Below are 25,982 nucleotides of genomic sequence, written 5' to 3' on the forward strand. Positions count from 1 at the left end.
GTGGGGGCTTCAATACTTGGAGGTGACGGGCAAAGAGATAATGCGAACTGCCGTAACAGAGCATTCCATGCCTTTCTCAATACTCGATATAAAAAAGAGCACTATATGATTAATAACGATTCCTTTAAAATGGCCTTCCAAAGAGTCCTTCCCTGTCGTCAGAACCGACTGATTTGAAAGTTAGTAATTTGAGATCGGAAATGTACAATAAAGTAGTCCATAATTACTCCCCTGCAAAGCACAAAAGATCTACAAGTGCTGATCACAGAGTTTCTGGACTGTTCCTGGCTCAGCCAGGATGCCGTGATAGAAAAATGAAATACGCCAGTCAGCACTCAGCATGCCAGATATCGGCCGGGTCACGATATTCTCATCTGTCACCGCCCTGAACAGAATGAGAGTTCTGCTCTTGACACAACAAAGCTGTGCAGAACCTCCGGCTTGATGAGCAACCTACTGTGTGCTCTACTGGGTGGGAATCTGTACGATGTGATCTGGGCCACAGGCCAGCGGCCTGGCTTCACAGTTCAGCTGCGGTGTAATTTCAGGGCAAAAATTTAGAAGGCTGCCTTGGCATTGCGGCTTCCCAAATATATCCAGATACCAACAGTTCCGCGGCTAAAAAAGCAGTACCGACGTTTTTGACATTGAATAGAAAAATGTCAGAGCAGGAAATGGGCACTAGGAATTGATTTTCTTCCCATGGGATTGTCTTAACATGTAAATTAGGTCAGGTCACTCCCAATAGCTTCTCCAAACCCCTGACAGCAGCCCTCACTCCCTACCTAATCTGACCTGAGCCTACCGGGTCTCACACCACATCCCAGTCTCTCCTTCCACTTTGCCCCTGTGCCCCAGTCACGCTGGCCTTCCTTCATTTCTGACCTGGCTGAGTCTCTGCACAAGCAATTCCTTCTACCTGGAGTACTCTCCTCCCAACCCAACCCCATTCCACATCTCTCCTTACCACTGCCTCACCCTCGCCCTTTTAATCTCTACTCAAACATCACCTTCCCAGGTCACCCCATCTAACTCGGGCCCCTCCATGTCAGTCTCTGTCCTAAGCTTTGTTCCACCTCTCACAGTCTGGAATTGTCAAGTTTGTGGCTGGGTACATGTTATTTGACCATCTCTCCTCTACACACCTAGCCACCTGAGGGCCAGGACCACTTCTCCTTTGTACACCACTGTATCTCCAGGGCTTAGAATATAAGAAATGTTCAATTATCATTTGTTAGAGCGATTCAATGTTTCAACAAATTTTGCATGGAGAAAAGACGCAGTCCACACACATTTCCATTTGTCCTAAATTGGTCGTGACGCAAAAACAGTTGTTCACTGGTCTTGGGCAAAAAAATTTCTACTCTATTTCTCCCTACTAGATACCCACCCTGGTTGGGTCTGTGCTCTACTGGAATCTCTTGATTAAAATAGGAATTTTAAAAAACTTTGAAATCTGTAATAGAATCTATATTATCATTTGTGGTTTGGTTCCCAGGTAATCCACAGAAATACTACTCTTCCTACTAGTTAATTATTCAGTGCTTACTATGTCCCAGCCACCATTTTAAAAAGTTTTTAGAAAAAAGACTAAATTCATCTTTAGACCCACTCCACTTTGGTCCAGGTAATTCCCGCCTAATTCCTCCAACTGGCCTTCCCTGATCCCCAGTGCCCTCCCACTTCCCTGACCTCCCCCATTAATGCATCTCTGTGCTTTGGAATTCATCACACAGTCCATAATTACTTTCCTCCTCTGCCTGTGCTAGTGTGTGTGCACGCACACACACACAAACAACTTTCCAAACACCTACTGGCTCTCTCCAGCTTTTAGAAATCAGAAGGCAAATAAGACATCTTATTAAATTATTTCACTCTGCAGTGTAAAAGGTAAATAACTACTTGACCTTCCTAGAGGTGCTAAAATCCATAACTTATGAAAGATTACTTAGGGGCCAGCCTGGTGGCATAGTGGTTAAGTTTGGTACAATCCGCTTCAGCGGCCCAGATTCGCGGGTTCAGATCCCAGGTGCGGACCTACACCACTCACCAGCCATACTTCAGTGGCAATCCACATACGAAGTAGAGGACGATTGGCATGGATATTAGCTCAGGGCTAACCTTCCTCAAGAAAAAAACAAGGAAAATTGGCAACAGATGTTAGCACTCCGGGCTAATCTTCCTCAGCAACACTAAGTAACTAAATTTAAAAAATAAATAAATAAAAGGTTACTTATTCACAAAGTATAGTTTGAATTATTACACAGCCTGAAAATGACCAAAATTGGATGGAAATTGCAAGAAGCATGGAAGAAGATAATTAAACAGAGAGGCCAACTGTCAACTCCTCACCTGATCCTGATTTTCCCAACTGGATTCCTTCCTCTGATTCTGAACTCAGGATCTAAGTGGCTCATAACTGTGCTTCTAGAGAGAGCGCAGGGGGGACAGGAGAACTGAAGGACGGGTGGCGAGTCGAGCAGGAGATTCTAAATCTAGTGTTTGGAGCTGGAGACCACCTACACCTTGTTGCTGAATTTTTAAAAACACTGCCACATCTTAATACTTTATGTTCTGCCAGGTACAATAAAAATGTGCCCAGAGAGCTTGAATTCTTATTAGCTGCCGAGAGCTAACTAGGAAAGGAAGCTCAAAGTAGCAGATGAAGATGTAGGGGGACAAGAAAAACCCTTCAAGTACTGAGCGAGAGGCGGGGGGTAGTGGTGTCCAACTAAAGAACAGCAAAATAATGCACCCGCCAAAAGGCCATGCTGGTTTTGTTTATTTACGTGTGAAACAACTGGCTTTAGTTAACCTCCATTTTCCTTCAAATACTGTACAGGCGTGGTTTTTCAACCCTCGCCTGCACATCAGAATCACTTGTGGAACTTCAAAAAAAAAAATACCAGTGTCCGCTCCGGTAAAGAACCACTAAAGGAGACTCAATCATGATCGGCCACACCTACAATAGGCTCTGAGCCATAACATAACCGTGGAAAGAGGCAAGACTGAAAAGCCTGCAAGAGCTATTTAGTCCACACACCTCCTCTGCCTCGATCTCCAAGACCAAGCAGCTGAACCACCCAACCATCCATCCATCCTTCACTGAGCATCTCTTGTGCCAGCACTGAGGACCAGGGACACCTGGCGCACAGCACTGGTGGACCTGCTCTCAAGGAGCCTCCATTCTAGTGGAAACCATACCAGGGAGATTTAAGTCACCCTACTCTTAAAAAAAAAAAAAAAAAAAGTAACTATTAAGGTTCCTCCAAGCAATTTTATGTTGTGTTGTGTTTAAGGAAGTGGTAAGAGCCTTCTCTAAATGTGAAGGGAATGGTGCTAGTTTAAACTTCAACATCCTCCTTCCCAGGCTGACAAATTCAGTTCTTTTAATTTTCACACAATCTCCAGATTTATAAATCCACAACATCCTCCTTGCCAGGCTGACAAATTCTAGTTCTTTTAATTTTCACACAATCTCCAGATTTATAAATCCACACCCTCCGCCTGCCCAATCTCATTTCAACTGGCAGGCCAGGCACGACCCAACACATTGCTCTACCCAAGGGCTTGACCCGGACAATCAAATAGTTGCTCAGTGCCCCTCACGGGGCCCACATCCTCAGACTGGGTAACCGGAATGTTCTAAAATCAAGTTCATCCCACCAGCACTCTGGATTTCATATTTTTTCTTTCATTTTTTTCATTTGGAACAAATGCCCATCACAGGCTTAGGGAATATAAAAGATGTACAAGAATCCCTTTTAAGAGTATTTAGTCTTTCCATAAAAACTAAACCAAGATATATAATATATTAATATCACACAATATTACATACTGATTCAGAACTAAATTGTATGAAGTGTAGGGACAAGGGATTAGCCAGAGTGTGAAAGCTCCACTGAAGCAAGCCTTGAAAGAAGGCTTTGGCCAGGCAGAGCCAGCACTGACCAAGCAGATTTTAAGGAGCACCCAGGGCCACAGATGGGAGAAATGATGCAGAGACCAGCCTGACTGAACCAAGGAGGACTCATCAGGTGAGTGGCAGCAAATAACACCGAATAGGTAGGAGGAGCAGTCAACACAGGGCTCTGAAACCAGATGTGATTTACCTGTGACATGGTCAGAAAGACAGGGGTGTGGCAGGTCCCTGAGAAGGAGTAGGGCATGACGGAAACTTAGGCACGTGGATAAAATAGCTGTCATCAACTCTCTGATTGAGCCTGTGATAAATGTCTGACACATCAATTATTTTCAGCAAGAACCCCATCAGGGTTGTTCATACCGCTTCCTTTCCCAGCATCAAAAATCCCATCCAAGTATGCCAAAGTCCCAATATTGACAAATTAGAAATTCAAAACTGCTTCCCACCAACTTCCCTGGGCTTTTCATGCCCCCACTTTCTCCACCCACAGATTATTAATACTCTAGGAGCCACAGACAGACATGAGCATAAACAGCCAACTACCTGGCCATCCACCTGTAATTCTGTTCTCCAAACATCTGACCATCAGCTGCATGTCGAGCACAGTGTTTGGCGCCATTTGAGCCAAGTTACAACACAGCAAGGCTTGTCTCTCAAGGAGGTATAACATCTGGAAAGCCCATGAGAGAGGATCTGGTGAGTTTTTTCTTCCAGTAATCCATCAAGTATTCATTCCATGTCTATGGAGGGCCAGGCACCATTCTAAACAGTGTGGAATTAGCAGCAAAGGAAACGAAGCTCCTGCCCTCATGAAGCCTATATTCTGGGGGGCAGTCTGCCCCCCAGACCATAAGCAAACAAATAGAAATATAATATCAGGCACTGATCAGTACTACGGGGAAAAAATAGAGGGAAACAGGGAATGACAGGCTGCGCTATTTTGGATATTCAGGGAAGACTTCATTAAGGAGAGCGCAGACACCTGCATGGTACTGAAGGGAAGATTTGAATGAACTGAGGGAGCAAGCCATGTGCTATGTGGGGAAAGAGTTCCGTTCCAGGCAGAGCCACCAACAAGTGCAGAGGCTGAGGCCCGCGTGGCTGCAGCACAGGGAACAGCAAGGAGGGAAGATGGGACCAGATTATGGCAAGGATTTCAGATTTTTTTCTAAATACCACAGGTGGGCAAGGGTAAAACCCCACTGCAGTTGATGATTATGTAATACAATAATAATAACGCCTCATTCCTTACTTAGAATCTGCAAATCCTCCCAAGCCCAGACTATTACACAAAAGATGATGACAGATCCAAGAAATAATTAAATGCAAAGAGCAATTTCAATAATAAAAGGAAGAAACCAGTACATATATTTGGAGTGCATTTCCTACCCTCCAGAATACTCAACTCATAAAATCCGGTGGGAATTAAATTAGAATATTCCAAATTTATGGATGACTCGAACCATTAGGGATGCCCCCAAGTAGAATATTCTCAATTGTTTTAAGCAGAAGATAGAACGGTCTTTTCATGTAAAACAAAATAGGCAATTAAGTCCTTTCTCATCACAGTTTACACTTCAAAGTGAGCTGTGCCTTAGTAGAGAGTCTTGGGAGACTGCAAACAGTGAGTCACTAACTTATTAACGAAAGCCAGAGGACTGTGTGTTCAGCTGGAAATGTCAATGTGATGATGTTCCTCATCTTTAAGATGGTAAGTGGGAGGACGCAAAACTGCTAATTTCCTGCTTGGTGGATGCTTTGTAGCTTCTGTAGACATCTTAATGATCACTTAATTATATCATAAGGAGCATAAAACAAAGAAATATCAACAGGATGAAATCCTCCACTTTTTAGGAAAATTGAGTTGGACTCCTGTCCACAGACAGAGGACAAAAGCCCTTAAGCAGCAATACTTCGGGACAATACCATGTCAGCCACACAACAGTGAGCAAACGTCCTAAGTTGAGGGTTAAGCAGAGAGCTCACCCCCAGATGTGAGATGCCCTCTGCACTTCTCTGAAGGCACTTCAACCTCCTGCCATAAAACTGTTAAGAGAAATATGGGACACACGCCCCCGACAAAGCCAAGCACAGGCAACAACTGAGAGGCTCATCACATGCTAATTTCCAGACTATGTTTCAACTATGAGAGCAGCTCTCTTATCATCGTAGGACAAGATCTTTTTGCCATTTTACTTAGATAAGAATCAGCACTTGCCTGAGGTATAACAGAAATGAGGAAAACAAGTTACGTCCTCGCTACAAAGTTCAACAATTAAAACTTGGCTTGAATACAGTTTCGCTAATAAATCAATTGCTACTAAAATAAAAAGGAAAAGTTCTGAGGCTTAAAACAGCCATAGAAAGGTTACATTATACATTAGTCTGTTAAATAAACAAAAACTTGAGGGGAAAAAATGGATCTTTGTTCCACTCCAACTGTAAATATTGGAGTTTTACTTGTAAAAGGCAACCCATGAACGAGGGAAACGGTTTAATAGACATACTTATTTCTTTATTTTTTTAAAGAAACTTATTTTTCCCTGGTTTAAGAAGCAATGCACCGATAATAGAAAATTTGGAAAATACAGAAAAGTATAAAGAAAATAAAATATCATCCATGAATGCATCGCTAAACAAACCTTTTTTTTTTTTTCGCTGAGGAAGATTTGCCCTGAGCTAACATCTGTGCCAATCTTCCTCTGTTTTGTAAGTGGGTCCCCGCTGACAAGTGGTGTGGGTCCACACCCAGGAACCAAACGGGGGCCGTCGAAGCAGAGCGTGCCAAACTTAACCACTAGGCCACAGGGTGGGCCCCTACATTTTGATATATTTCCTTTCAATTAATACAAACACATGCCACTTTTCATTTTTTAGCAAAATTAAAAACATATTGAGTAGACAATTTACACATTTGTAAGCATTTCATCTGTGATAAAATACTTTCTAAATATGATTGCATAATTATTCACAATAGCCAAGACTTGGAAGCAACTCAAGTGCCCATCAAGGGATGAACAGATAAAGAAGATGGACACACACACAACAGAATATTACTCAGCTATAAAAAAAAGATGAAATCTTGCCATTTGCAACAACATGGATGGAACTTGAGGGTATTATGCTAAGCGAAATAAGCCAGACCGAGAAAGCCAAATACCATATGATTTCACTTACATGTGGAAGAAAAACCAACAGACACATAGATACAGAGAATAGATTGGTGGTTACCAGAGAAGTGGGTGGGAGGAGGGCAAAAGGGGTAAAGGGGCATATGTATGGTAACAGATAAAAACTAGACTATTGGTAGTGAACATAATGCAGTCTACACAGAAGCTAAAATATAATAATGTACACCCAAAATTTACACAATGTTATAAGCCAATACGATCTCAATAAAATATGATTGCATAATATGCCATTACATGGATGTGTTATAACTGACTTAACTATCCCTCTTCTGTCCTATTCAAAATGCAAGATAAACCACCAAATTTTAATGTAACAGAGTAGGAAAAGATCATTGTTATGGTTTCAGAAGCCACATTGTACCTAACCTTTAAGAAACTACCACTTGTCAAGCTTTGGTGTGATATCAAAGAAGAATGTCCAAAATTATCTGAAAAAGTCATTTCAATACTCCTACTTTTCCCAATTATGTATCTGTGTGAGACTGGATGCTCTGCTTATACTTCAACCCAAACAACCTATCAACAGACTGAATGCAGAAGCCCAGAGGAGAACCCAGCTATTTTCCATTAAAGCCGGTTACGAAACAGGTTTGCAAAAAATGTAAAGCAATGCTGCTCTTCTCACTAAATTTTTGTGCTGGAAAATAGTTATTTTTCATTTAAAAAAATCATTTATGAGATTTACACAAATATAAAACCATGTCATTCATCTCACTACCTTTTTTTTGTTCTGGAAAAGTAATTTTTCACTACAAATAGTCTTTTTGCTAAAATGTAATGGGTATATTGCTATTTTTATCATTTATAAGTGAATTTTAAAAATTTCTCAGTTTTAACTCCCAACATAGTAAATATCAATAGATACTACAACAGAAAAAGTTCTTTTGGGGTCCTCACATGCTTTTTAACAGTGCAAAGGGGTCCTGAGATCAGAAAGTTTGAGAACCACCAGGCTATAGAATTAAGAGTCTCTTTAACAAATAAATCCATGTATTATATTTTGTTTGCTTATAAGTGACTTCTGCTTAAAATGACACTGCTCCAGGACCTTTTACAGATTACCAGTGTCTTCTTTAAGTGGAATTCTTCCTCTTCTGGCCCACATTTAGTCTCTAACTAATTAGACCCCCAAATACTATACTTAGTATAGTTCAGCATTCTACTACCAAAAACTAACTGAAAGCAGATATTGCAAGGAAAACAGAACCCCAGAAAATCAGAGATTTACATCTCTAACCACAACTACCTCTTCACTTGCTGGTTAAAAAAAATAAAATAAAAAAATTATCAAAATCCATCTGGGGTAAGAGCAGAGTGACTCAGATGACAGTACCTGACACACACTGATCTTCACAGTTATCATCCGTTTCACTTCCTCCTACCAACGTTACACAAGCTACTCTGTGAATGCTGCAGGCAAATGATACACACACCCTTCCAACTATCAGTGTCCAGAACCCACTGGAAATAAGAAAACACCCGTTAAGTTCCTGTTACAACGTGACCTTCTAATCAACAACAATGCAATCAAAAGACCCAAAACTATTATATCTCGTCCTAGTATCTCAAGAAAAGGAATCCATGCCATTGTCCTGTTTTTCCATAACAGTTTCTACAAAGGAACAAAACGGTCACACCTAAAAAAATTAGGTTGAAAATAAAAAACTCTTTCATTACAATACATATTTACTGAGTGTGCAGCAGGGGCCCAGCACACTCCACAACCCTGAGGATAGAGCCGGGAACGAAGTCCCTGCTCTTGTGAGGCTTTTATATTCTAATGGGCGAAGCAGACACTCAACAAAGGAGCAGCAATGAAGTGTGTGTTGGGTTTTAACAGAGGAAGCCCAGGAGACTCTGAGACCAGGCTGCAGAAGTCCAGGGAGATGATGGGGATGAAATACGGTCCCACGAGAGCCCTCTGCAGACATGTGGTGGCACAGACTTGAAGTATAGGTAAGATTAATCAGAAGAAGAAAGAGGGGGCTTAGGACCAGGAGTGTAGGATACTTAGAAATCCCAATTTCCCTGGGGAGAGAGAGAAGCCATTGGCCAAAATGGAAGACATGAAGGAGAAAGTGGCACAGTGGATCAGAGACAATAGGAGATCAATCTAGACATGCTGCGTATTAGATGCCCATGAAACAAGCAAGTGAACATAGACAGGAAGCACTGGACGTAAGTGCCTGAGCTTGGAAGTCAGATTTGACCTAGAAACATAGATTTGGGAGCCAAAAATCCTCAAGCAACCGAAGCTATGGCAACTGCTGCTATTACTCAATAGGGCGCTAAAGGTGCCCCCAAACCCAATATAAAAGGGTGGGTAAAGAAGAGAAGCCTGCAAAGGAGACTGAAGGGGAAGAACCAGAAAGAGAAGGAAAACCTGGAGAGCACAAGGTCTCAGCAGCTCAGAGATCTGAGACCGTTTCAGAAAGGAAGACGTTCTCAGGAGGGGTCAACTCGGTCAACAAAGACTGCCGAGTGCTGGAGAGCACAGCCAAGCGCCCTGTGGATTTAGCATCAGGGAGGAAGGCCTCCCTGCAAGGCTAGCTTCTCGGGCGTGGGACGTTTGCAGTCCCCATGCCTGGATGGGCCCCACACTAGGTTTAACGCTTTGCTGTCACCATCTTGAAATTCTTAATACTTTTTGAACAAGAAGCCCCACATTTTCATGTTGCACTGGGCCCTGCACATTATGTAGCCAATTCCGCCTCTCTAAGATCAATCAAGTGGTGGAGATTAAAAAAAAAAAAGAATATAGTGCTCGGAGGAGTGAATGGGAATGAGCAAACTGAGACATGTGGTGGACAGACTCAGGTGGCCCCATGATCCTCATCTCACCCCTTAGTATAACCCCCTCCCCTCTGAGCATGGGCAGGACCTGTGACTCGCTTCTAGTCAACATAATATGGCAAAGGCGATGGGATGTCACTCCGTGATTACATCTTGCTGGAGTATCTCTCCCTTGCCGTCTGTAAGGAAGCCAGCTGCCATGAAGTAAGGGAAATCCCAGCCGGCGTGGAAGTACAAGCGACCTGTAAGAACAGAGGGCAACCTAAGTCCCACACCTTCAAGGAAATGAATTCTGTCAACAACCTGAGTGAGCCTGGAAGCCAATTCTTCCCCATTTGAGCCTCTGATGAGACCGCAGCCCTGGTGCAAATGTCAACTGCAGCCTGGTAAGACCTTGAAGCATGGATAAACTGTATCTGGACTCCTAACCCTTAGAAACTGTGAGATAATAAACATGTGTCATTTTAAGTCACTAAGTTGATGATAATTTGTTCAACAGCAGCAGTACAAGCCAGGAAGTAAAATATCCTCTCAAGAGGTTTAATCAGAGGAAAGGAGAGAGAAAGTGGTAGGTGACAGAGGAGGGCCCCAGGGAAGGCTTGAGTTTCACAGTGTTTGTTCTGTTTTGTTTTTAAGATGGGAGAGACTTGAGAAAGAAGTCCTTATGAGAAAGAAACACCAGGACAGAGGTTGAAATCAGAGATGGGAGAAGATGGCTGCGGAGAAAATGATTTTTAGAAATTGAGGGGGATGGCTCTTGCACTACAAACAGAAAAACGAGAAAAGGACCCGAGAGGAAGCAGATTTGCAAAGCGGCACGGGGAAGAAGAGAGAATGGCCTTCACGTGACTATTTTATTAGTAGTGGAAAGATTATCTGCTGAGAGTGAGGGACAGTAGGAGGGATGGGGATGAGTATGAAACTGGAGATTAAGAAGTGTTGAGAAGATTGGAAACAGTCATTATGGAGCGAGAGAGTGCTGATGAGGAAAACATTTAATTTTCAGGCACTGTTGAGGCCCTAGGGAAGCTGGGGACCAGGATTTTGTAGTGGCATCTGTGTAACTTTCTCTGGCAGAAGCTGGCAGTCCAGGGACAGGTTTGGGGACAGTGGGCCACCTGATCCTCCTCCACCTGTGCAAAGACAGCAGATGGAAGGGAATTTGGTGTATTGATCAGCGTGTAGCTGAAAAGCTGGCCACAGAGTTAGAAAAGTAGAGGTGGGACGTGACTGACAGGCAGGGTGACAGCAGGGGTGAGGGGCTGGAAATGGGCCTGAAAGAGCAAAAATCTGATGTTACTTGGGATATTCTGTCTGATGAACTGCAAGGATAGAGAAATCTGGCCAGCAAGTGGGATCTCTGACTTTCAGATCAGAAGCAGCTCCCAGGACTAACAAGATCTAGAATAGTAACTCTTTTAGGGTAACCCTCTCATCCCAGTTTGAACACTGAAAGTCCCGTGTCTGGGGAAATGCCCAAGTCCCAGGCAAACTGGGATGGTTTTAAAACTGAAAGTCCCCCATTGAAGAAAGCCCCACCACCCAGTCCCAGGCAAACCAGGACTGCTGGTCACCCATCTTTGGCCGCCACTGGAATCACCTGTGACCTCTAACAACCACTGAAGCCTGGAGCAGCAGACTGCGATCCAGGTGCCAATATTTTCAACAAATGAGGAGATATGACCAGTAAATGACAGCACTGAGGAGGAGAAGACAGAATATGACTGAAATGGGCCTCAAAGGAGCAGCGAGAAGAGTAAGGAGCTGAAAGTGGCCATGAGGAGCAGGGGCCCTACCCCCTGGTGTGGGGGAAGGTGCGGTCTCCACTCGCAAGGGCCCCAGGCAGCACTGAACTCAGAGAGCCGGCTTTCAGTTAGGCCCAGAAGGAGAAGCTGGTTGACCATGCAGCACGAGTCACAGCACACAGTGGAAAAGTCTGGAAGTCTAGGGTCAGAGGGGAAAGCACAGAGCAGTTCTAGGAGGAAAGTCCCAGGAGTCCCAGGGCTGGGGGAACCCACGAGGTAACTGCAGGGAGAAAGGGAATGAGGTGGGAGGTACACTCCATGTGGTGTGTGGGATGGCTAGCTGGTAACAAACTAAATGGCAACTATAGCGGAGCTGGTGTCCCACAAAGTCTGTGGGACATAAGCATAGATGTCCTGGAGAAAACAGACTGGAAATGTCCTAAGCTCCAGAATGAGTTCCTCTGGTCCCTGTCTAAAAGTCCTTTCCTCTTGGAACTCAATTCTCAGATCTCTGTTTCAGATAGTCATCTTTGTTCTGATATTCAAACCATCACTCAACCCTGCGATTCTCCTTAAATCTCTCACATTTCAGTAATAAAATGTGGGTGTTAAGTGAGTCCAGAAAATCCTCATGGATTTGCTATCACTGCCAATAACTAACACAGAAATTATTTCTTGACAATAAAATGGTTTAGTTATCACATCACCATGGAAGGAAGAAGGGACAGGTATGTGTTGTGTCGTGGGGAGTTGTGTTGTGCGCATGTGTGCATGCATGCATGTTAAGATTATACCATGTGGAGATTTAAGTCCTATGGAAGCTAGAAAGTCTCAACGATAAAACACTGTTTTGGCAAAAGCTTTTTAGTGTTATTTAGAAAAAAAAATATGAAGAAAAATTCCCTCAAGAACAAGTCAAGCACTTCTGTTCGGTCTAACCTTGCTCTCAAGTGCTGGGGAAGACAGAGTTAAGCCAGGCCTGGGGTGGAGGGCCCTAACCAAACCAAACAGTACAGTGAGCTCACAGGTGGCCAGGAAATGTGATGGTTACTCAACACTTAGGACCTGGGAGGGTAATCAAGGGCCCTCTGCCTCCTCTGAACACACAGCCCACAAGTTCTCCCTTCCCGTCTTCCCCATCAGTTAAGGAGAACCGGGACTCAGGTGCCTCACTGGTGTGCTTTTGCAGTTTCTCAGGATCTGGGGAAGCGAGAGAGTCAGACCCTTTCCAAGCTTTGGCCCAGTACCCAACCACACAGGCTGGGAAAGCCAAAAGTTCATCAAAAACCAGACACAGAAACTGAAGCAGAAACTCCCCTGCAACTAAGTCCATTTTCTACAAATGCAGTTACCAATAAACAAATATTTCCAAATCATTTCATTAGATATAGGAGAATTTTTTTTATAAATTAAAGCTTTCAAAAGTTAAGCCAGTATTACTTAAGATGGAATGTATCACTGCTATTGAAAATTTTATTTTTATATAAAGATGAATGTGTGCAAGGTAGAAGAGAACTCTATGTTAATAAGGACCCCATATTTTTCTTAAATGAAAAGACACTTCAAATGCATCTACCAAAAAAAAAAATGATGTGTGTGTGTGTCTGATGTTTGTCCACATCAACGTTACGTTGTCACCAAATATTTGTGCACACCTATGCCAGGCAAGAGTGTGGTCAGGTAGTAGATAGCAAAACAAGCCCAAGGCACTGAGGAAATGATTACACCACAATGAAGGAGAGCATTGAAACCCCTTTCTCATTAGATGGGTATTAACAGATACTGAAAATACTGTTTCCATAATGGACACCCAAGAAACCATCCTTCCTAATCCCAACCGAGGAATAAGAAGCAAATTAAACTCAGGGCATATCGAGTGTTCTGTTGTTGTTGTCGCATGTCTGTGCTGTTTTATATCCACAATTACTATGGAGAAAGAGAAGGCAGTGAGCAAAACAATTTCAAATCAAGTGCTACTTTGCTAAATGAAGTACTTCAAAATACATACCAGTCCTATAATTTTCACTGCATCGTCTGGCACATTGTACTGGGAGGGGATACCTTCAAAGAAAATGCACAGTTTAATCATCAGGACCCCAGACGTTGACTAGAACATTGATATAATAATGAAGATAAAACTTACTGAACATCAAAAGATACTTTTAAAAGGTAAGCAAACTCCTCTAGAGTTTGACAGAGATTTCTGGGCCCCTGAAGGAATCTTAGGGAAAAAATAGTTTATGACTACACGACAGACAGCCTCTTACAGAGCTGTCTCCCTGGCAAAGACACGGTGTCCAAAACCATAACAAGACGTGACTTTTTATTTGGTCTTGTATATGTCTGCTGTTTGGTTAAACCCACAAGTTCAAGTTCACACATTTGAAGGACTAGATTACTCAGTGACCCATAGGAAGATCTCAAGGTTTATTCTGACCTCAGATGCACATTTTCTTGTTTATGTTTTAATCATGAACAAAGTTTTCAAAAATCATCCTTTAGTAAGATAAAGTTTGCCTAGGCTATCGCCCCACACTTGTCACTTGTTCAAAGATAAGCAACAACAGGTTACAGAGAATGAATGCTAACCTTTCTGGATATTTGCAGGCTCTTCATTCAAGGCAACAAACAAAAAGATCACAGCAAGAATGCACCTCCCAACATCAGAGGTTCCTTCTAGCAGTGAAGAAAAGCAGCCCAAACAAGAATTTACCACCACCACCCCCCCAACCTACCAAGAAGCTCTTTCTGGAAATCAAAAAAGTCCCAATTTAAGTTCAAAGGGAGACTCTGTGGCAACTTCAGAAAGCAGGAAAGTTTGCATATCCATCTCTGTGTGCAACTGAATGACCTCATAAGGCATAGAAACAAGAGCAAACAATGGAAAACAAACTGTTTCAGCTCTAGTACCAGTTACTGACCTCCCAGACCAGTGGAACATGCTGTCTCTGGCAGCACAAGTAGAATGTGCATAAACATCAGCGACTCTGATTGAAAGCAAATACCCTCTATGCAAGCTAACTGAAATCTATTCACGAAAGCAAATTTGTCCCCTTTGAATCAGCTCCCTCATTAGGTGGTGTGACACTATATATATATGTATATATACACACACACTCACATACACAAGTCAAATGCACTGGGACCTCCCCAGGCCTGCATGTGCATCGTCCCCAGCCCAACATTCACACACCTTAACCATGCTCCATTCACCTTTCCAACTACTTATAAGTACCCTCCCCAACTGGAGGAGGTCGAGTTTCAGTATTCACTATAACTCCCACAACACCTATAGCATACAGGCTTTGAGACAACCCAAAACTTGCACACTTCAGGATCATAATTCATGATATTACTGTCCGCTCATGAAGTGTGCTGAGATTTTTCTATTTTGGGGGAAGTGTTTAATATAATGGAAAAAAACCTGCAATCGGTGAAGAAGGTCCTTGAGCTCTAGTCTCAATTCTGTCCAAATACGTGTGTGACCCCTGGGCTGAAGGGTCCGCCTCTCGAAACCAAGGAGGTTCCTGCCAATTCTAGATGGTTGTTAACTAAATTAGTGGAAAGTGTCAAATCTAGATCAAGGCAAGAGTGCGGAATTACAACTGCAGAGGCACACACACGACACATATGTGGTGAACGACACATATGTGGTGAACGACTCAGCTCTGGTTCACAGTCCACTTGAACTCCCGCCCCCCGCCCAACACACAGGAGACGCAGCCTCCCCCGTGAGGCAGCCTTGATTCATTCAGACACAGAGAGAAAGAACCCAAGAGAGACAGTACAGAGAGAGGCACCATGGAAAACCCTGAAAACTGTTTACAAACAACGCTGTGCGGCTCACATCTGATTCACCTGAATTTCCTCCCAGGGTATCATGGTGAATGTGTGATACTTAAAAAAAACAACTACGCCCCAGGAGTTAATCAGCGCTTCCTGCTCCTTCTTTTGTACTCCACCCCTCCCGTACACAGGAAGCACTGCGTAGCTCTCAACGTGAAGTGTCATAAGACCTGGTAGATACTCAAGAGCTCAGCTCTACTCTGCCTATAAAAAACGTAAAAAGCCAACAGGGTTTAGTTACACACACACACACCCATTTCACAAAACAGCACTGATCCCTAATAGGGGCACATATTTCCTACTGCAGTTTATGTTTTAAAACATAAAAAACAGAGTAGAAAAACCACAGCATAAAAAACAGAGTCAGATCCATCAAAGGTCAAATTTGTAAGCAAAATATAGTATAGGCATACAACGGAATATTATTCAGTCTTAAAAAGGAAGGAAATTCTGACACATTCTACGACATAGATGACCCTTAAAGATATTATGCTAAGTGAAATAAGCCAGTCACAAAAAGATGGATACTGTCTGACTCCACTTATGAGGTATCTACGGTAGTCAAATTCATAGAGGCAGAAAGTAGAATGGAGGTTGCTGGGGAAGGAGGGAATAGGGAGTTAGTGTTTAATGGGGACAGAGTTTCCATCTGGGAAGACGAAAAAAGATGGATGGTGGTGATGGTTGCACAACAATGTGAATGAAACGAATGTCACTGAGCTGAACACTTAAAAATGGTTAAGGTGGTAATTTTATATTATATATGTTTTATCACAATAAAAACAAAAACAAAAAACGAGTTAGAAAGCAGACAACAACTGGGAAATTCCCTTAAAAAATGAAGGCTTTCTACACTAGGTGATACGAGTGAAATCAGCACAACTGGGAAGAAATATTTACAGTAGTATTCTATAGCATTAGTGTGAGAGAATAGAAAAAAATATATAGTGGTGTCTGCTCCCGGTTCTCGGGACACAGCACTAGGAACATCTCTTGTTCTAATATTCGGTCTTTGACCCCCATCCCTGACTCGGGGCTCCTGAACCCTTGTAAATTCCTAAGTAATAAGAGGACTAGGAGCATCTTTTTTTCTAATGAGGTGACTCTGGAGGGGCTCCTGGGTGGCTCCCGGATAGTGGCTGGTCACCAGAAAGACCAAGCCATGATTAGAAGCTTGGAATTTTCAGTCCCACCCCCCCCCATCCTCCAGAGACAGGAGAGGGGCTGGAAATGGAGTTAATACTTGATCACATCTACGTGAGGAAGCCTCCGTAAAAATCCCCAAAGTATGCGGTTCAAAGAGCTTCTGGGTTGGTGAACACATCCATATACCGGGAGGGTGGTGCACCCCAAATCCATGGGTCAGAAGCTCCTGTGCTCGGGACCCTCCCAGACCTCGCCCTATGTATCTGGCTGTTCATCTCTGTCTTTTAATAAGCTGGTAAATGTAAGTAAGTGCTTCCCTGGGTCCTGTGAGCTATTCTAGCATATGATCAAATCCAAGGAGGAGAAAGTCATGGGAATCTCTGATTTGTAGCCAAGTCAACCAGCTGTCGTGGGTAACCTGGGGACCTACTACTTGTGATTGGCATCTGAAGCAGGGAGGGGGCAGTCTCGTGGGACTGAGCCCAGAACCTGTGGGATCTGACGCTGTCTCCAGGTAGACAGTGTCAGAATTGAGTTAAATTGTAGGACACCCAGTTGGTGTCAGAATTGTCTGGTGGGAGAAAATCCCCACATATCTGGTGTCGGAAGTGTTGTGACTGTGGTAGTTGGAGAGTAAAGGAGAAAGACAGGAGGAAAGACTGTGTGGTTTTTTTCCTAAAACAATTAGAATCCTAACAGTGTACTCAACTTACACTATTACATCTTATTTTTCCCAGCTATAAAATAGAAATAAGGATGTTTACTACAAAATTAAAGAAAGTCGCAATGCTCAAAAAATATTTGTTGATGAAAAAGTTGAGAACACCATGAAAATTTAGTTAAGCAGAACAGAAATTTTCAGACCACTGAAGCGAAAAAAGATATTAGATTAAACCTTCCCAAATTATTTTGGGATCAGTAATATGCCATCTCTATTAAAAACTGGGAAAAAGAAGAAATTAAACACTGATTTCAAGCAGTAGATCAAAAAGAGTATAATCAGATGGAAACTAGACTTTTGGTGGTGAACACGATGCAGTCTACACAGAAGCCAAAATATAATGATGTACACCTGAAATTTACATAATGTTATAAACAAATGTGACCTCAATAAAATTTTAAAAAAATTTTAAAAAGAGTATAATCATGCAAGGTTTTTTTTGATCAAAAAATTGTTTCTTTTTTAAAACTCCTTTTATTTCAAAGACATGCTGATTAATATCACAGTGTGTGCCCTTGATTTTTTAGGTTGAGATCTGAGGATTTCAGTTCTCAAGATGGCAGGAGAGGGCCGGCCCCGTGGCTTAGCGGTTAAGTGCGCGTGCTCCGCTGCTGGCGGCCCGGGTTCGGATCCCCAGCGCGCACCGACTTATCGCTTCTCCGGCCATGCTGAGGCCACGTCCCACATACAGCAACTAGAAGGATGTGCAGCTATGACATACAACTATCTACTGGGGCTTTGGGGGGAAAAAATAAATAAATAAAATCTTAAAAAAAAAAAAAAGATGGCAGGAGAGGCCTTGCTCTCTTATGCTCATCTCAGGCCCAGTTTCCCCAAGGGCCAAGCCCTTTAAACTTACATCCATAAACCTATACTTATAACACAACAACACATGTCCATACTGGGAACTCTGGTCAAGTAGGTCCAATGTTTTTACCACAAATGTGAATAAACATATTTACTTACAATCCATAGTTTTCTATTCACATACAACTCCGATCTCCAAATAAACATTTTTGGGCAATTAATATTTTTGTGGCTGCAGCAGGCCAGGAAATACGAGTTAAGTTTTATTAAAGGTACTATCACTAATGCCACCTAAGAATGGTTCCTTTCCCCCTCAATTCTTCCCAACTAAACTCAGTCCTAACACTAACACCTATTCTTCTGTTTCAATAGGGCTTCATGGGGTTCTCAGTCCCCAGGCCCAGAGCAAGGGCATGGAAGTACAAAGCTTTCTTCCAATCAGGAAAGTTCAATAAGCAAAATGATACCGACTTCATTTCTAACAGAATGAGCAAAGGTCTAACATACTTGTTGACTCTAAGTATGGGCCTAGCCTCCCTAACCAGATATGAACTCCCTGGGTAAATATCCTGCATACTTATCTGTGCCCAGCATGCTGGGTCTTTCAACAGGAGTTTAATAAACATCAGTTGAATTAATACATTCCACAAACTCAACCCACTTTTTTTCATCTTTCTTCACTTTGCCAAACCTCTTTGAGTAATTTTCTCAATGGTAGAAAGACAGTGAAGAAAAATCTAGAATAAACAAGTTCCTTCTCTATTATGGATACACATTTCCTTTGGAGATTATGAAATAATACCACCAACTTATAAATACAACCAGCCTTCACTGAGAGGAAAAAAGTCCATCTCAGACTTGACAAGAAATGGGATCTTGCCAAACTGTTCACGTTGTGGTCCTTGTTATAAAGTAAATAATAGTGTTCTTCATGCAAGTAGGGGCCATTGATAAGGCAAGAAAACACACACTGCATCTCAGTCACTGGAAAGAAGTATTTACGTAGGAATTCCTGTTGAGCAAAAGAAAAACATGACTGCTTTAGAAGAGATTAAAATGGGGGAGAAAGAGGCATAAGAGAAATGTGTACATTGTGCCCGACAAACCATTACTGATAACTAACAAAGACAGAATCCAACATTAACCCAAAGAATGCAATGATTTAATTCATCTGCAATTTACCACTATCTTAAATGCCTTTCCAGCCAGACTCTCCACCAGTATAGAATGTTTCTGTGCAAATGCGTGCTAAAAATGAGAGCCTGGTTCACAAATTTCATTTTAAGACTTTACCAAAATTATAACAAAGCAAAAAAACACACTCATTTTCTATAAATTTCTACAGGCCTCTCAGAAAAATCCCAGAACCAAACACCTGGAAAACACCCACTTGTTACATTAAGCATTAAGCTCGAGTCAGTAAATAAACCAACTTTCTAGAGGGTAAGATATTTCCTTAACTGCTTATGAAATAGTTACCAATTTGACACACCAATTCTGAAAACTAATTTATTAGAATGTAAACTTCTCGAAAGTAGGATCAGCTATTTAAGCCTCACTTGTAAACATCCAGCAACTAGTGTAAATCTTTGAACGTAGGAAGGCACTAAATTACTGATTAAAACAACGCAAGTCTATTGACAACAATGGAGAGCTTGAAAGAAACCGTATTTTAATATCCAGAAACCAGTTATCTGGTTTCCCTATAACAGTGTATATTTATTTTAAAGCCTTCTACTGCAAAGTAACCAAAATCTCACAATTCGAATAAACCAGATAAACCACTGAAAGATTCACCTCAAAACTGTACTCTGGGGCCGGCCCCGTGGCTTAGCGGTTAAGTGTGCACGCTCCGCTACTGGCGGCCCGGGTTCGGATCCTGGGCGCGCACCGACGCACCGCTTGTCCGGCCACGCTGAGGCAGTGTCCCACAGACAGCAACTAGAAGGATGTGTAACTATGACATACAACTATCTACTGCGGCTTTGAGGAGAAAAAGGGAAAAAAGGAGGAGGATTGGCAATAGATGTTAGCTCAGGGCCAGTCTTCCTCAGCAAAAAGAGGAGGCTTGGCATAGATATTAGCTCAGGGCCGATCTTCTTCACAAAAAAAAAAAAAACTGTACTCTGATTATTTACAAGTTCCTACCTACCTCCCTACCCAGCTGGCAACTGCCCTAAAATCGTTTCCCTGATCTGATCAGCCAAAGAAACGGAAATTCTAGCTAAGCAAACACAGAAATTTCTGCAGTAGCATTACCCAAGTAAAAACACACAAAGGCAACAGAATTTCAAAACCCAATTGGTGACCCAAGACCTCTCATTACAATAAAATTGTTGGCTCATTTTCTAGTTCTTTCCAAAGATGTGAGGTACCTTAAAATAAAAGTCATGTATGCACCTAGAGAGAGTTAAAAAGTCAAGGCCACACTACAGAAGAAGCAGTAAGTGTGGCACATTAAGGCGAATATAATTTCCAGATCTGAGTACCAAAAGTGAGTTTGAGCTTCTGAGTGGCCAGGACCAAAAAAACGTTATATACTTGATTTACCAACAGAAAAAAATTGGCATCCCATCTTCCTTCTTAAGAAAAAAATATCATGGTATGGTAGTCTTAAAGAAGTTGCCCACTTTGAGACCTTATAGAAGGAACAATGAGCAACAGTGCAGACAAGATCCTATATTCATTTACTCACAAATAAAAGTGCACGGAACATATGGCTATTTTCTATTTTAAAAAAACAAACTTGTTGGGTCCGGCCCGGTGGCATAATGGTTAAGTTCACACGCCCTGCTTCGGCGGCCCAGGGTTCGAAGATTTGGATCCTAGGCGCGGACCTACGCACCGCTTGTCAAGCCATGCTGTGGCGGGAGTCCCACATATAAAGTAGAGGAAGATGGGGAGGAGGATAGCCCAGGGCCAGTCTTCCTCAGGAAAAAGAGGAGGATGGGCAACACATGTTAGCTCAGGGCTAATCTTCCTCATACACAAAAAAAAAAAATAACAGTTCAAGGCCAAAGTCAGAGGATTCTGCCTGGCCTTTAATTCACTTTAATTCACTGAAAGGAAAGGCTAATGTGATCCTCATATTTGGCCTCCCAAGATCCTGACTTCGTACCAAGATGGAACTTAAAAGATGGAACGTATTAGGCAGAATTTTCTTCCCAAATATTTCCCTCTGCCAGCTTATTGAGAAGACAGACAACTCAGTTACCCTTGGTGATTAAAATCTAAAGAATTCTCCTTCCGTGTTGCTTTGGAAGTATGAGAAGCCATCCCACCTAGGGGAAGGGCACCCGTGGTTTCAGCAAACCACTGCAAGAGCAAAGCAGAGGCTCTGGCTGGAAACACTGGGTTCATGGACTTGATGTTCTAGAGGTGGGGCAAGCAGAGGAGGAAGAAGGGCGAGAAACAAATGAGCACACCAGATACCTGCAACGCATCTGGTGATGTGTCAGGAGGACACACAAGCAGCGCAAGAGGGTGCAGCAAGTCGGGGGGCTGATGCGATAAAGGGTGATCGAGAGGCCTCTGAGGATCTGGGATGAGCTTTCCAGAGAGCGGCTCTGGAGAGCCCCGCAGGCCCTGGGCAAGCATGAGCTCGGTTTGTTTAGGAAAAACAGGAAAGAGGCAAACGTGGCTAGAGCACACGAAAGAAGAAAGTGGCTGGAAATTAGGTCAGGGAGGTGGCAGGGGCGAGGCCAGCTTCTGACTCACTCCGACACTTGAAAAAATGGTGGATTTAGGTCCGAGTCCTGGGCCACTGAACGTGGTGGAAATCAACTGGCCTGAAAGATGCTAAAGCAATCCCCTGCCCCAGCCTTATAAAGCCATCGGGAGGGTCCCAGGGGACATCTATCTTTGGCTTCACCGACAGGTGTCCACCCCAGCAGCAGTTTTGAAATCAATGCCCAGTTACCTTAAGGAGACACACTGTAGGGAGTTAAGGACAATTGTTTAAGATTGGCAGGATGCTTGCCCAGGTTGACAGTTTCAGTTTGGCACAATGACACATTCTTTGTGACAGCAGTTAAAACTCCAGGTTATGGTACATGAGAATAAAACCCTATCTTTAACCATAGAGCATATCATCATCAGCCCATTTGCTGCAGGTAACCAAAAGGATCCGGGTTTTCTGGGACACTCTCAATTTCAAATATTCTTCCTTGCTGTCCCCAGAAATGCACACACAGCTCTCAAACAATTCACTCCGGTCATTAGAGAATAGATGGTAACTGTATCTCTAGGAGATAGATGAACAGTTCTCCTAAGAACAGAACCAGAGTACTGAGGTATATGCTATTATCAATAACAGCCACGTTTTTTAACATTTTACTGAGAGCTGAGGATACACAGGCACGCGGCTAATGCACTAGCTGTATTTCTGTACAACTCTGTGAGGTGTGTACTATCATTATCTCCGTCTTACTGAGAAAGCTAGGAAACTGCAGACCCAGGTGGGCCCCAGCAGTCTGATTCCAGGGCCTGCCAATCATACTACTTCTGTATTTAAAGAAACCAGGCAGAGGAAAATTACTCACTTGACATAAGTTACCCAGGGACAGAGGGGAGGACATATCCTTTTCCATTTAGTGAATAAGACAGTCTGTGTCTTATTTAAGACCCAGAGTCAGCACTCTTTAGGGAGATATATATGAGCTAGAGCTAAAGAGACTCCAGGGAAAGAGTCTACTGCTCATTAATGACAAGTGACAATGAAATGCAGAACCGTAGTATTGACCACAGAACTCGGAAAACTGGATGCAAGCTCACCTTCCTGGGCATCCACCCACCCACAAGGCAGCGGCCCTTCTTTACATTTTAATATTCTTTCATCGATGGGAGATCACAAGCTTGTTGCCTAGCTCTTCATCTGTGTTATTTTTTTAAAAAGGAGTCACGGAAGTTGTGGCTTGGCACCCCACCCCACCTGTATCATAAAGATAGGGTGGGTGGGGATGGAGGAGGAAGAAAAGGCTTGACCCACCCAACCTGCACATCTACTTGCCAACACCAGCTGCCACAGAGGAAGGGGAAATGTTCACCACGGAAGTCAGAACAGAAGCAAAGGAAAGGAAAACACACAAGATCGTCCACTCACGAGAAGGATCTTCTGTATTTCGACCTAGCTAGGACACTCTGCCACGTATCATCAAGCCACTTCTTGGGATCCAGGGCCTGGGGACACAATATAAAGTACAAGACAATGCTGTCCCCTAAAAGGATCTGTTGCTGTTGTTACTGATGTGTGTGTGCGTGCACATGTGTGTGTGTGTGTGTGTGTATTTCAAGGCAAGCCCTTAGGAGGGACGGTTTGAAGCTCAGAAAATGTGGGACTAAAATGATACAAAAACGGAAGTAAACGATGCCCTTTAAAAGAAACCCCTAGCTCCTCCTGCAGATCTCAGAGGCTGAGACACACTGAGTCTGGAACAAAGCCGGACTGAAGAGGCCAAGCTCTCTTCACGGGCTTTGTCAACTTGATGACCGAAGCCAGCCCCACCCCTCCTAAACAGACAGCAACACTCAGGTCTAAATCGAGGCCATCAGTGTCTGACCCAGAACAGCAGCCGTTCCTCAGGAAGAAGCGCTGGCTCTCTGCAGAACGAGATTAGGATGACAGGGTCCCGTCCTCAGAGTTTCCAATCAGAGATGGAAAAATGCAAAAACGCAGTCCAGGATCAAGTGACCACAGAGAACTCCAAAGATGGAAAAGCACTGCCTGGCAGGGCGATGTGCGGATGAGTTCTCCCTTCTCACCCCAGGCACTCAAGCGCTCCCAGTCTTTCGCTCCATTTCATCACAAACAAAGCAGTCTCAAATTGCAACAAGACCCTGTGTGATGCCAGCATCCAAACCAAAAAGTTCATGCAGAACTTCAAGGAAGAACGTCAGCTCTTGTTCTGGGAGATGGAGCTCTTACTGGAAGGGATCGGGAACCCGTGCCGAAAGGAACAAGAAACACACATGGGGTGCGTTGTCAACAGCACCGCGATGGCGCACTGCGCCCTGCTACCCACCCCACCTACCTCCACTCCCTCACGCCCCAACTTCCAGGCACTCCAATAAGGCTTCCCAAAACCCTTTTAATCAGGCTGAGGCATAAAAGGAGACAAAGTGTCGTCTCCCCTCTCTCTTCCCCGTCTCCTCCTCTCACCAGTCCCTGCCACCAGGGCATCAGGCGGGGTGACTGCACCACAGGGAGCCCCAGGGAAAGAGCAGAGTCTCCTGAGGAACTCCAGGCAAAGAGGTGCAATTACAGATGCTGCTGGGTGTGACTCTACTCAAGTTTACAGCCAAAACAGTCATCAAAAACATAAGCCGAGAGAGAAAAGAACACAGAAATATGTAATGCAGAATATTCTTTAGAGTTGAAATGATAAACTGACAAAGAGATGGTGGCCAAGGGTCCCCAATGAGGCAGGCAAGCCTTGGCTCAGCTATGGGCTCACCATAGAACCTCGGGTCGGTCAAACCTTCGATCGGGATCATCATTTACACACACAACAAACATCTGCAACCAAGGATGTCTATGCAGGATGGCTATATTATCTATCAACCAGACGAGGTCACTCTGGAATGTGGATGAAGGCTCTACTAATAATTACACCTGGACAGAAAAGATGCAAACCAAGCTCACCCCAGACAAAACAGGAGGTACGTCCTCCCCGTGTGTGACGTACCAGGTGGGCTGCTCTCCTGCCACTGACTGCTGACCCTGGATCCCTTTTGCTTGGGGGTGCGGGCTACCCTCACCCAGCAATCCGTCCCTGCGTTACAGGAGCCCATAAACCAACAAATGAACTGGGCAAGAACCGTCACTCAGCATCACTGCTGACACCTGGTTACTGGTGACCTAGTGACCTGATTTTCTCCTCTGCTGGCTCAGATTCCTGACCTACACCTTCACTCCCACTTCTACTCGTCACATCCTCCTTACTCCCACTTCTACCCTGGGTCACTGAAAACCTACCTTCTTTACAGAACGTACCTTTTCTACTTGTTTCTAAGACCCCTGCCTGCCCATAGATTGTCAACCTCTGCTCACCTTGGCCATTGCCATGGGCTTAATGTTTGTGTCCTCCCAAAACTCATATGTTGTAGCCCTAATCTCCAACGTGATGGTATTTGGAGGTGGGGCCTTTGGGAGGTGACCAGGTCATGATGGTGGAGCCCTCATGAATGGGATTAGTGCCCTTACGAGAAGAGACATGAGAGAGATGCTCTCTCTCTCTCCGCCATGTGAAGACACGGCAAGACAGCCATCTGCAAACTAGGAAGTGGGATCTCAGCAGACACTAAATCTGCCAGCACCTTGATCTTGGACCTCCCAGCCTCCAGAACTGTGAGAATAAATGTTTGCTGTTTAAGCTGCCCAGCCTGCTGTATTTGTTACAGCAGCCTGAGCTGACTGAGACAGCGTGCATACCTCTGAGCCCAAAGTTCTCTCCTCCGCTCTCCAATTAGGCCTCAGAGCTCCAGCTCTGGCCCTGCACCCCCAGCTTCCTAACTCACCCCTCTATTCCACCTGCTTACACAACTGGCTCAGCTCTTCAGGTGTGGAAGGCCCATGAGGACGGCACAAGTGAAGCAGACACTCACTCCAAAGATGGGGCAAACTCTCTGTACTTGAGTCCTAATGGAATTGCATAGTTTTGTTCCATTAGGGTGCGTGAAAACAATCACATATAACATGACGTCCAGACACCAGCTTGGGACGAGCGCACACAGGGAGGACGTTAATGTTTGTTAATACCTATGTGCATGCTCTGTGCCAGGTGCTCACCTGCATTACTTGCCTAATATTC

The 25,982-nt window shown here is 43.7% G+C and overlaps 1 protein-coding gene across 4 annotated transcripts in view; it reads right to left on the reverse strand.

Annotated features, from left to right (window-relative positions):
* Positions 1 to 25,982, reverse strand: part of FAM107B (family with sequence similarity 107 member B) — a 207,286-nt gene that overhangs the window by 36,836 nt on the left and 144,468 nt on the right. The window contains exon 1 of one of the 4 annotated variants that reach the window (XM_058532452.1): positions 23,276 to 23,369. The exons of the other annotated variants lie outside the window; for them this stretch is intronic. The gene's annotated coding sequence lies outside the window, so the exon portion shown is untranslated. Of the gene's footprint in view, positions 1 to 23,275; positions 23,370 to 25,982 lie in introns of those variants that run through there. 4 annotated transcript variants of the gene reach the window in all.

Source organism: Diceros bicornis, chromosome 36, assembly GCF_020826845.1.
Source record: "Diceros bicornis minor isolate mBicDic1 chromosome 36, mDicBic1.mat.cur, whole genome shotgun sequence".
Lineage (NCBI taxonomy): Eukaryota > Metazoa > Chordata > Mammalia > Perissodactyla > Rhinocerotidae > Diceros > Diceros bicornis.